This window comes from Varroa destructor, unplaced genomic scaffold, assembly GCF_002443255.2.
Source record: "Varroa destructor unplaced genomic scaffold, Vdes_3.0 BEIS01000003.1, whole genome shotgun sequence".
NCBI lineage: Eukaryota > Metazoa > Arthropoda > Arachnida > Mesostigmata > Varroidae > Varroa > Varroa destructor.
In genome coordinates, this window is record NW_019211456.1 from 47,326,790 (window position 1) to 47,337,686 (window position 10,897).

At 39.8% G+C, this 10,897-nt stretch overlaps 2 long non-coding RNA genes across 2 annotated transcripts in view; one reads left to right on the plus strand and one right to left on the minus strand.

The window, feature by feature from the left end:
• The window catches only part of LOC111246559 (uncharacterized), a 6,831-nt gene extending 1,345 nt beyond the window's left edge, over positions 1–5,486 (minus strand). The window contains exons 1-2 of the long non-coding RNA XR_002671709.2: positions 5,182–5,486; positions 163–227 (exon numbers count right to left, since the gene is read on the minus strand). This is a non-coding gene — a long non-coding RNA (uncharacterized LOC111246559). The remainder of the gene's footprint in view (positions 1–162; positions 228–5,181) is intronic.
• On the plus strand, positions 718–10,470 carry LOC147757052 (uncharacterized). Its single transcript, XR_015324847.1, has 2 exons — positions 718–4,049; positions 8,528–10,470. It is a non-coding gene; the product is annotated as an uncharacterized LOC147757052 (long non-coding RNA).
• The last annotated feature ends 427 nt before the right edge of the window (positions 10,471–10,897 follow it).

The following is a 10,897-nucleotide window of genomic DNA, read 5'->3' on the forward strand; positions in this document are numbered from 1 at the left end:
ATATGTGTGTGAGTATTTTATATTTGAGGTACATACTAGCCTATAGGGATAAATAAATATTAAGTCATTTTGATTCCGAGGCCCCTTCGATATAATGGCCGCATGTATAGAACTTGTACACTTCCTCTCCTTGTAATCATGTAAAATAGTTACAATACTAACGAGAAGCAAAATTCGAAATCACCCGACTTAAACGTGCCATCGGTCTGATTGATCACTGTTGCTACCTGCAAAGTTACCAATTAAATAGACCTTTAGTGTCTTTAACCTTCGTCACTAACACAGATCCATTTTACTTCAAACATTTGGTATTTACTATATCCAGTTTTGATTCGATCGAGTCAGACGCTCAATCGGGGCGGCTTTCATAGGTACAGGTAGATATGAGAAAAAAACCGGCGATTTCGGAATCAAAACTATATCAGAGATTTCAGCTATTAGAACGATGTCGGCGCTATTAGCAGAAACATAATTAAAAATCACCATTATTAATGAATGGATTATACCTGCCGCCTGAAGTGAGGTTTGCCTGACGGAATTACTGCTATCATCTAGAACTAGTTATGATCAACAACAGCTGCTGTTATATAACATTGTTGTTACATGCAGATCGTGCAATCAGTAGATGATTAGAAGTTGCACGATTAGTTGGCGCAGGTGATGATGACCGCGCATGCCGCGAAGTCAATCGAACGGGATGACCTGCAGACGTTCGACCCTGCTGACATCAATGAAGAAGAAAACTCTAAAAAACTTGCCAGCCTATCTTACGGACCACATTCTGGGCTGTGGTGAAATTTGTCCTTTTTACACAGACCTTGACCGTACACTAACAGATTACGTTTTATAAAAGCAAACACCGAACACGAATAGGTAAACAAAAATGATAATGGACATTTATAATCAGCCTGCTAGGGCCAAATTTAATAGGCTAGCTAAAAGGCCATTGGCCAAAGTCGTTGTAATTCTCTATATCGAACTTCAGCTTTGCTCGTTAAAAAGAGATTACGAGTATCTGTGAATTACTGTTTGAATAAACGATGCTCTCGCACATTCACACACGTTAACAGCAAAGCTAAACATGCTCCGCTTTAGCCAGTCAGAATTCAACTGATCTACACAATGGCTTGTAGGATTTCTATGTTTTCATATTTGAACTATTCCGTGTTATAACGAACGTACGAACTTCAACGTATGCATTTCTTGCTTGGACGATTTCATGCAAATTGGCACAAGTAAGCATTCGAAAAAACCGTTTGTAGGACCGTCATACGATAACTGGGCCGGATAGAGCTATTTGAAAATATCAATGCGCAAGCGCAGTTTCTAAGCTTCGGGGTCCCTCTGGCAGATCGGCTTCCAGTAGCATTAACATCAGTGATCCGACATGAGAAACTATCGCTATTTCGAATCAAGGAAAAACTTTGAAGTTGATTATATTCGTCGACTCTCTAAGCGGAATTAATGAATTGATAATCTTTAACTTAGGACCCAGTATTCCACTTCGAAACCAAAATGTACGTATATACCTATCGTTTTGTTATTGTATTTGTCCAACGCAGACAGCTGATGGGCTTAACTCGATTTTTGATCGACAAATCATCAATTAGTAGTGAGAAACAGTAATAATATCAACTGTTCCACTTGTCAGTCCGCTACTTTTGCACGTTTTAGCAGATTTCACTCAAAATAACACTACTTCACTAAGGTCCGAGTGGTGTACTAACTCCTAGGTGATATGAAAGCAATCACTGATAGATCCAGTGCAGCCATCCGGCATGTCAAAGACTGGGTTAATATGGATATTTTGTTTCCGTCTGTATTAGGTGGATTACCTTTTATTGACGTTCAACAAACTTCGTGTCATAACAAACACGTGTAAATCACATAACACATAATCAAACAACTGTTACAGTAACTAGGAACTGACCGTCAATTGCCCTCCTAGGTAGACAATTTCTCTGGATTGCTAGGAGGCATTTTGTGACACTTATCTGGGCTGTCTCCAGAAAAGACTTCTGAGGCAGCAGAGTAACTACATCAGTAGGTCCTATACCATTTTCACTTATTAAAGTTAATAGGATGAGTAACAGTCATTGCCACGTGGGTACTTAATAGGTATTGTTATTTTAAACGTGTTAATTTTAAGCTTCAGCATTTGTAGAGGCTGTTGCTATCGTAACATTTAAAAAATGACGCATTGCGTTCGATTGAAGGGGAATCCCCCCACGAAAATGGAAGCACAGACACAGAGAAACACTGCTCCTGGCAGCGTTCGCTTGCCATGACATCATGTGGGAGCATACCATTTTTATGGTTCATGATAACAATCATGTCATAAATGGTTTGCAAAGAGTACGGGCGTTAGCATTCAAATTAAATTATAACATGTTTGTTTAGCCCTCGCGTGGCAAGATAGCCGTCACTCGTGGCGTACACTGGCCCACTACTTTAGCTACCGCTCATGCGAAACTCCAAGCCATTGCTTCAAGTAAACAGTAACATCTTCCCGTTTACGAAGTCTGCTAATAAAAATTAATTGTTTACAAACAAACAATTTTGAACTTAAGCAATAGTAGTTAATTATTATTAACTTCAAATGTTGACAAAAAGTGATACATATATAAGCTATCTCACAATGAGAAATATAAAAAAAAAACACAACCTGCGCGGATAAAGAAGGTTAAATCTTCCTAAAAAATTCCGTAAACTAGGCTAATTAATTGTTGAAAATCTGCTTTTAGCGTTGTATCCAGAAACAAACCCTGTTTTAACCGTTCGCGATGACACCATAGAAAGATGTTACGTCACAAGAGCCGACAGGGGCACCTGTCCTGACTGAATAACGTCCCGCATAACAATCAACACCTATTTGACAATGCAGCAAAACGTTTCTGTTCGCTAATGTCTTTGCTTGTGTAGAAATTCTCCATTTCTAAGCTGCCACCTTTTTTTTTTTTCGTGCGGGCTGAAACTACTCAATACCTGTAATCCCTCGTTGGAAAATCATACGTATGGTATAGTGCGGATTAATTGTCAATGTATTACGAGACGAGCGAGTAGACACATTTCGGCTTGTCGCCAAATAATACTTCAGGATACGAATGGATACATACAAAAGTAAGCTAAGCAACGCATTGGACTCAGTGCTATATTGATGCCGTGTCACCTCAATCGATTATAGCAGAACGGTCAATCAGCCAACTTAGCGGTTTCGAAGGCTGGGTAGCAGCAAGGAATTGGACATCCGAGCTTCGAGTCTCTAACACAACTGACGTATGTCCGTACTTATTGTACGTAGTATTTGAGCAGTACAAATGTTTACACGTCAAGACTACAGGATGACCACGGCTACTAAGCTACAGGAATGGACTTTCTGGAGATCAAGCAAAAACTGTTTACATATGTTGAGCGTAGCCCCCTCCCCCTCCCCCCAGAAAAAGCCACACACCCCACACATTGTCCATATAATTTCACTTCCTTCGTTGTGCATTATTTACATCATGTCATTAAACATATCATGCTTAATATGTTATAAGTTTTCTGCATAATTGCCCGCTAACTTTTACTCCTTTTATTATTTATCTGACCATTTGTATATGGTTCATAGACAACTATGAACAAAATTACTTCGGTGTGTCGATCATAACGTTGCAACGCGAAAAAAAACCATTCGGTTTTTATTGCTTCATGTAATCCTTGCGTGTTGTTAGCTTTGATAATGCCAAGCGCATCAATTAAACTGTATTATCTAAATTCACAGACCACACGCTCATTTCATTACATTACAAAGTGAGCAATTATAGGTCAAGAATTGGCTTAGGGTTGACAAGCGAGCGTCTACCAAAATGGTCTAATGTGTTAAATGTGCGAGTGGCGCTTTCTCTTAAATGGAACTCGATTCAAAATTGCGCGCTTCTGCTACGCGCTCTTGTGTGAGTTATGTCGCTCGATATTAGCGATAATACGTTACCTTTACCATTTGATTTTCTGAGGTGCTACGACGACACATTCATTAAATTCTAGCTTTTACAAGAGAGAATTTAATAGTGAGTACTCTTAATTTACAGCTAAAAGCAAAGGAACCGTTTGATCACTCGACTGAATGATATTTAGGATGATAAAGTGTGTGTTCTTGATATGAAATTTCGAGACGTTTACTGTACCCATACGATGGAAGGCTACACAACTGCCTGGCCACGCACGAAGCAGACACAACTGATCTAACCGAAAATAAGCTGCTGTCGTAATTGTAGGCATTCTAAATCTGTGTCAACTTTGGCAATTACTTTTATAAAAAATATACTATTCAAAAGTTTTTCTATTATAGAAATTTCTGGTGGTACGTAAGGAGTAACCCAATTGTTGTGAAGTGCGTTTTAGAGAGCTAACGATACTGGTTACACAAACAAGCAGCCCTTAACGATGATTGTTATTAGGTCGGGTCAGCGAGAAAAGTCGACTAGAAACATTTTAGTAAGTCAACTGAAATTTATTTCTGTATATTATTTCTAAAAAGTGTTACTAAAAAGCAATATTTTTGTAAAATTTTCTGCGTTTCAATTTTTTATAACCGGGGATTTAGGTCTGATTTTCCACCTAATATTGCAATTTGGAAACGAGGCGTGTATAGTGCTTCAATCTAGCTCACAGAAGCTATGCAAGCACATTTATTAGAGAATGAAGTTCATTTAGAGAATAGACACCGAAAACAGTCATTTAGAATCAGCTCAGACATTCATCTGAGAGTTTATTTGGAGAGATGGATATAAATGCATCTTATATACATATAATTTGTTAAAAGGTAGAGCAATTTAATTTGATTGGTGTGCCGTGTTGTGTGAAGTGAGGATATTAAGTTTTCTAACAATCGCTCCGATCCTAACACAAAATGTAGCAAGAACACAATAAGTTCAGAGATAAAGAGTAGTGCTTCTTACCGCAAACAAATTAACTTTTTTCTTGACTCATTGTTTATGCCAACTTGTAATTATGGGCATAAAACTTAAACGCGAAAATCTGTGCGACGTCATCTACTGATAACTTCTAAAAAAAGTTATTAGCGAAAATCTCTAACAAAAATAAACCGAAACTATATCTGCGATATTGAGCTGTAAATAACTTTAGTACGTAAACAACTATATGTATTGGGGGTAAATCAGCATAATTGAGAAATCTTACTTGTGCATATTGCTGACGTTAGAATCCAACCCGTGTTACGGAGATCCTTTAAGTCAGCCAGAACTGTTTTTTACTTGCTCGGCCATTGAACGTGCTTCTGTTTTAGGGAATATCTTTGGTAGCACACACAGAGTGGCCGGCTAGCCACACATGAATAATGGACTCTAACAGGGTGTACACACACTGTCATTCAACACTTGCTCCGTTGGCATAATCAATGTATTCTTCCTCAATAGCCGAATAGTTTCATAGCGGGTACGCCTGAACTGGCTGAAGACGGGCCTCTAGTCAGAATTTGGAAATTGGCGCCCTTTAGACTGGCATGGCCGCTGCATGAGGCATTAGGAGAGGGTGCATGCGGAAGCAGTCCCAGGGAGCCGCTGTGTCCCCTTTCCCAGCTGAACATAACGTAAGACGTGCGGACTCAGCACGAAACATTCTCTGAACTGATGCTCCTCCCTTCACAACGATTATCGCTGACGGTGAGAGCTCTCTATGAATGGCTGAAAATAGATTTAAAGAAACATGGCTCCCGAACATGGCTTTTCAAACAGGCTGTGCCGTTAAGAGTAAATTACATCATTTTTCCGTGAAGTAACTTACTCATCACACAAAAATTTAACATTCATCGTACTACGTGGAAGTATTTAATATAGGAACTGTACGAGGATAGACCCGTACCGAACTGGAAGAAGTTCTCATCAACGGAAGCAATTTAATCTGAGCAGTTTCTGTAGCACTGGGTAGTTGAAAAGTCAAAAGAAGCTTAAAGAAAAGTCTCACTTTATTGAAAAAAATGCCTTTATCATCTAGATTTCTATTTAAAAATTGCAACTAATGCACAAATGTAAGGTTTTCTTGCAGCCTTGTTCTTGATAGAGAAGAAGACGCATGATTTCACAAACAAATTCTGATCAGGATTTTGCGTAAGGATCGGAGGGATTAATAAGGTTGACACAGGGACAAACACTCCTATAAGCCCAGTGTTAACTTCGCAGCAAATTTACTCGGCTTCTATGTGATGTTGTACAATAGGTTTCCTTCAGGAAGAACCTATTCGTAGCAGTGGACGTGTCCTATCTGATACAATGTTAAACACGCTCTCGAACGAGTTGCCTCTTTTTAGGTCGCCAATAAAGCTAGAATGCTCGTAAATTCTAACATATGAAAATAGTGGAACGAAGCAGTAACCATTCAGGAATGCAATAATCAATTTAATCAAGCTTCTGTCGTACACTATAATATATATCAGCAACATGTTCTATCTATTATTTAAAGGTCAACAATAGGCTCTAATGCAAACAATCAAAGCAATAGCATACACAAGGTTGGTCCCATCGATGAAAAATTTGTATACAAAGTAAAGATTTGCCATGCGACATTTCTCCAGAGCTGACTAATCAGAAAGACTGGCACCATACCAAGGATCTGATGTTAGCTCTGACTAGATAATGGGATGTTAGTGAAGACTGAGCAGTCGTTAACCAGTTGTGGCTTCCCACGATTTTGACGGAAAGCACCAACAACGAAGTGAACGAGAACGCGGGTAAGAATAAAGCGACAAATAAATATAGTAAATATTCTTTAGCGAGCAGAAAATCATTTGGATAACATCGAAGGGCTTAACTCTCGTGGAATCGGGAAGTTATCACAGCCAACGGTTTTTTTTCTGCATTATATTAAACAGATTTCGCGGTTGTGTCAAGTACTGGAACTAAATTATATTCTTTTAACGCAATCGACGGCTCTCACCGATTTCATAGAAATATCGAAATCCTGGTTGCGGTTAGAGAGCTGGCAAAAGTGTGCGTCGTTGATATCGTCTACTGGTTCAGATGTAATACGAAATTTGTTATAAAGCCCATTGTAATGCGTTAGTCTATAGAATTTTCATACATTTTGAATTCAAACCTGTTCATTGATACGAATTGAATACGACAGTTGGGAATACATTGGACAAATGTATGACAGTCTTATGTATATCATATAGAACAAATCATGTTTTGTGTTTACTTTCTCAATTCTAAAATATACGATTGTCAGCGGTGGTTGTGTCAGTCCAAGGAGAATAACGCCATTAATTCTGCCCTTCTACACACAGTTTGTGCCAAAGAAGTCCGCCCTGATATCGGTACATAATCTGGCTAATAGCATACCTTATAGATAAACAATATTTCAAATGTCCTGCTTGAACGTCGGTCTGTGGTTGAAATAAAGCCTCATGCATGCAGGTCAACTAGAGCGTAAAAACGGTATTATTTTTTATAAAACTAGATATACAAATGATTCTGTTTGTAATTTTCTTATACCGGTTAAGAGCTCAGTAGGGTTGGCCACATTATTTCTAGTCAGTTTCTGCGATGTGTCACTGTGACGTGAACGGTTGCCAGTTCAGCATTAAACTGGGTCGTTCGCTTATTCAGGCTACGCATGCTAAGTAAGCTAAGATGATAACCCAGTAAGGCTTGAAGGAGCATATTTAAGAAAACTTTTGTTCTAAGTCTACCTCAGTGCGGCACCAGGTTTGCTTTCGGTAACAGCCCACAAAACCGGTTGTTTACAGTGTATATAGAAGTATTAAAAAATTAGACAATTATTCCATTATACCGTTAAATACTGGCAAAATGAGTTTTACACCTAGTAGTATAATGAAGCGATATAATAAGCAATTATAGGTATCCGAGCAGTCAACCGTCAGACTTGTTATGGGCATATACTCTATTGCATTGTACTAAATAAATGACGTCTTAAATGTTAGTATGTCAATTTCCCGTCTCTACGGCATCCATAACCCTGGAGCACCTTTACGTAACTTGAACCGTTTCAAATATAACTAGATAGAACTATGTTTTTCGTCTACTACTAAAGCGGTTAAGTATTACTCCCGACGGCTGGCTCCCAGCACCAAATAAAGTGTGATTACGCCCGAAGCTAAATTTCGACCACCCCGTGTCCCGAAGTTTGGTAGTTAAACATGCTACCCACTGCTCTATCACGCGAATAAGTAATACATTACAAGTTTATTGGAAACAATCGTTTTTGTGGACACGTTTGATGAACTTCGACCCACTAACGGCAACACCGACAGCACGTTAAATTTTGGCGCTTTTCCATAAAGTAACGCAAAGCTTCTTTTATCTATAGACGTTCATGCGTGCAGCAAGTGTAATTATCCAGCTTTGTTTATTGTATTGCACTTAATATCAATATTTTAATTCTTAGTAATATAAAATTCGGTTAAGAAATAAATACCACAGACTTTGACAATGAGCTTCATTCATTATATATGTAAATGTTCATTAAATAGTGCTGTCCAGTACAGTGGCAGAATGACGAAAAATTTCAGATGCTCGTTCCAGACTCCATTTGGACAGAGGTTCCCAAGGCCTTGTTCATGCACTATGAAGTCGTTTTAAAGAATAACGCCTGGTATTGAAATCCCCTCTCCTTTCCCTCAGAAGGATACCGCACGAGGTAGCATGTCCGAAAATCTCCAAGAAGTGATTTAAGAGGGAAAGGAGCTGGTCGGGAGAGCCGCCGAGCTGCCGCGCTGTGTTAACCGCTTGCACTGTTAACGTTTCGGATCGGAGATCAGACGGATCTCTAGTTATTCAAGGTACTATTACCTTTATGGCGCATACATTTTTCGTCTTAAAAACTAAAAGGTGGAAGCTACAAGCTAAAAAGTGGAACTAAGTTGGGCCTCGACCATAAGCCTGAAGGTTATTTGGATCCTTCGAGCATGTTGCAAGCATAGTTAAACTATTGTGCTTTAGAGAGCAACAAAAAGGCTGTACCGTAGATCGGATAATTTTAATTAGATCTTACGCACAAGCTTCGTTATTTACCATGTCACGTACAGAGGAACTCTGTGGGCGCGCTCCAGAACGCTTGTCTCCTCCCAAATGTCGTTCTGACGTCGTGCTAAACGGTACTATTCAGTAAATGTTTACCTACTGTCGCACTGCCAGCCCAGAAGAGACTTACTAACTCGTTAGTAATTTCTAAACAAAGGCATCATGGCGGGGAACAGCGAAGGAAAGTGTCTGTTAAGCTGCTCTCCGGTTTGCTGATTAAGAAACTGAACAGCTACTTAGAAAGCGTGCACGATATTCCAATGGAGGGACACGGCTTCTGGAAAGAATGTTCGAGAGAAGCGGCATGCGGGATGTTGACTGCCGACGTCCAGAGCGCATTGGTCGTGCGGTATAATCCACTGTACGCGGTATCTATCGATTTCAAAGCAGCCTTCCGTTAGGCGCCTAGGCACAAGACTATGCTGATCGAGGCGGGTAGCTCTATGAGTGTACCTTACGTTCTCGTCCCGCTTCAACAAAAGAACAGAATAATTATCGACGATATGTTGGCCGAACTTTCGCCCTTCACACAAACAACTAATCTGGCTTAGAAGGATAACCTAAGCCCACTTATATTCTCTAGTTTGCTGAAGGGCTTTCCTAATCAAATAAAAAAAAAACCGAAGAAATCAGGGTCATCTGGTATGCAGATTACATATTGATGTACGGTTTGAACGGATTTCAAGTGCAGCAAGCTCCATCCTCCAAGGCAGTGTTGGCCACATGGGCAATCAAATCGCTTGCCTTGTTTGTTCTCAGCTTGTTTATCCTCAAGGTATTTCCGGTCGCGGCGTGTGGCCTACGCGTCATTTAGGAAGATTTCGCAGTGGAGAACTTCGGACGCCTAAATCGCTTTAAAACCCCCTATCCCAAAAGGCTTCTGGAATTGCGAAAAACGACCCCAAATCACCGCGCATACCTCTTAGCCGGCTCGAAACTGCTGTCGGAGAACCTACGTCGTCGCTTCTAGCTACCAGCGGCGGAAGTACTAAGACCAACCTTGATAACTACGAGCAAAAATTTGCGGAGGGCGATGAGGATTTCTTAACTTTCAGTGCAATGAGATACGATAGGTGGAACAGGACGAACCGGCTAAACAGACATGTCGCTTATCACATGAGTTCCACCACAGAATCTAAAAAAAGCAGTGTTTCCACGATCTTGTACCCGATACGCATAGAAGCTCAAGATACTGGGAAAATTCAGATAGATGTAACCGCTTGTTGCCCCTTAGTACATCCTGGTTGCCCATTAAGGTATTTAATAGATCTTTAAAATTAGTTTTAAAAGACTCGTATAAGCCATACGAAGCAAAGTTTTCCGATGTTTCTATACACTCACTTTGATATACTGTTGTCCATTTCTATATGCCAAGCATTTGGTTACTACTAGCAGAGGTGAATAAATTTGATTTAATTTTGTATGTTGAATACACACATTTTCTCATTTATTGGACTTCATTATCGCGATATATACAACTATTCATTATAAGAGCGAATCTTTTTGGCAATCGTTTCGCGCAGGTATTGGGTTGAACTCACTGTAATGATGACTCGCCTTAGCAATGGATTTGTCCTTAATTGACGGGAGCGAGGATTTCTTAAAATGTGTGTCACGACGTGCGGATCACGTCAGATCCCCTGACTTGAGGTAACCCCGTTGGGGTAAAACACGTCGAACTGCAACAGTTCCTCCTCAGTGGTGTAATTCACGTGTTTTAACAAGGAACGTTTCGTTTTAGGACTTCGATTTTTCTGGTACCATACGATATCTGCTCATTCTAATAGACCAGTTGAAAAAATTAGGTACGCTAATGTTTCATTGGAACTGTTTGAAACCTTCGTTGCCTATTGGCGCAC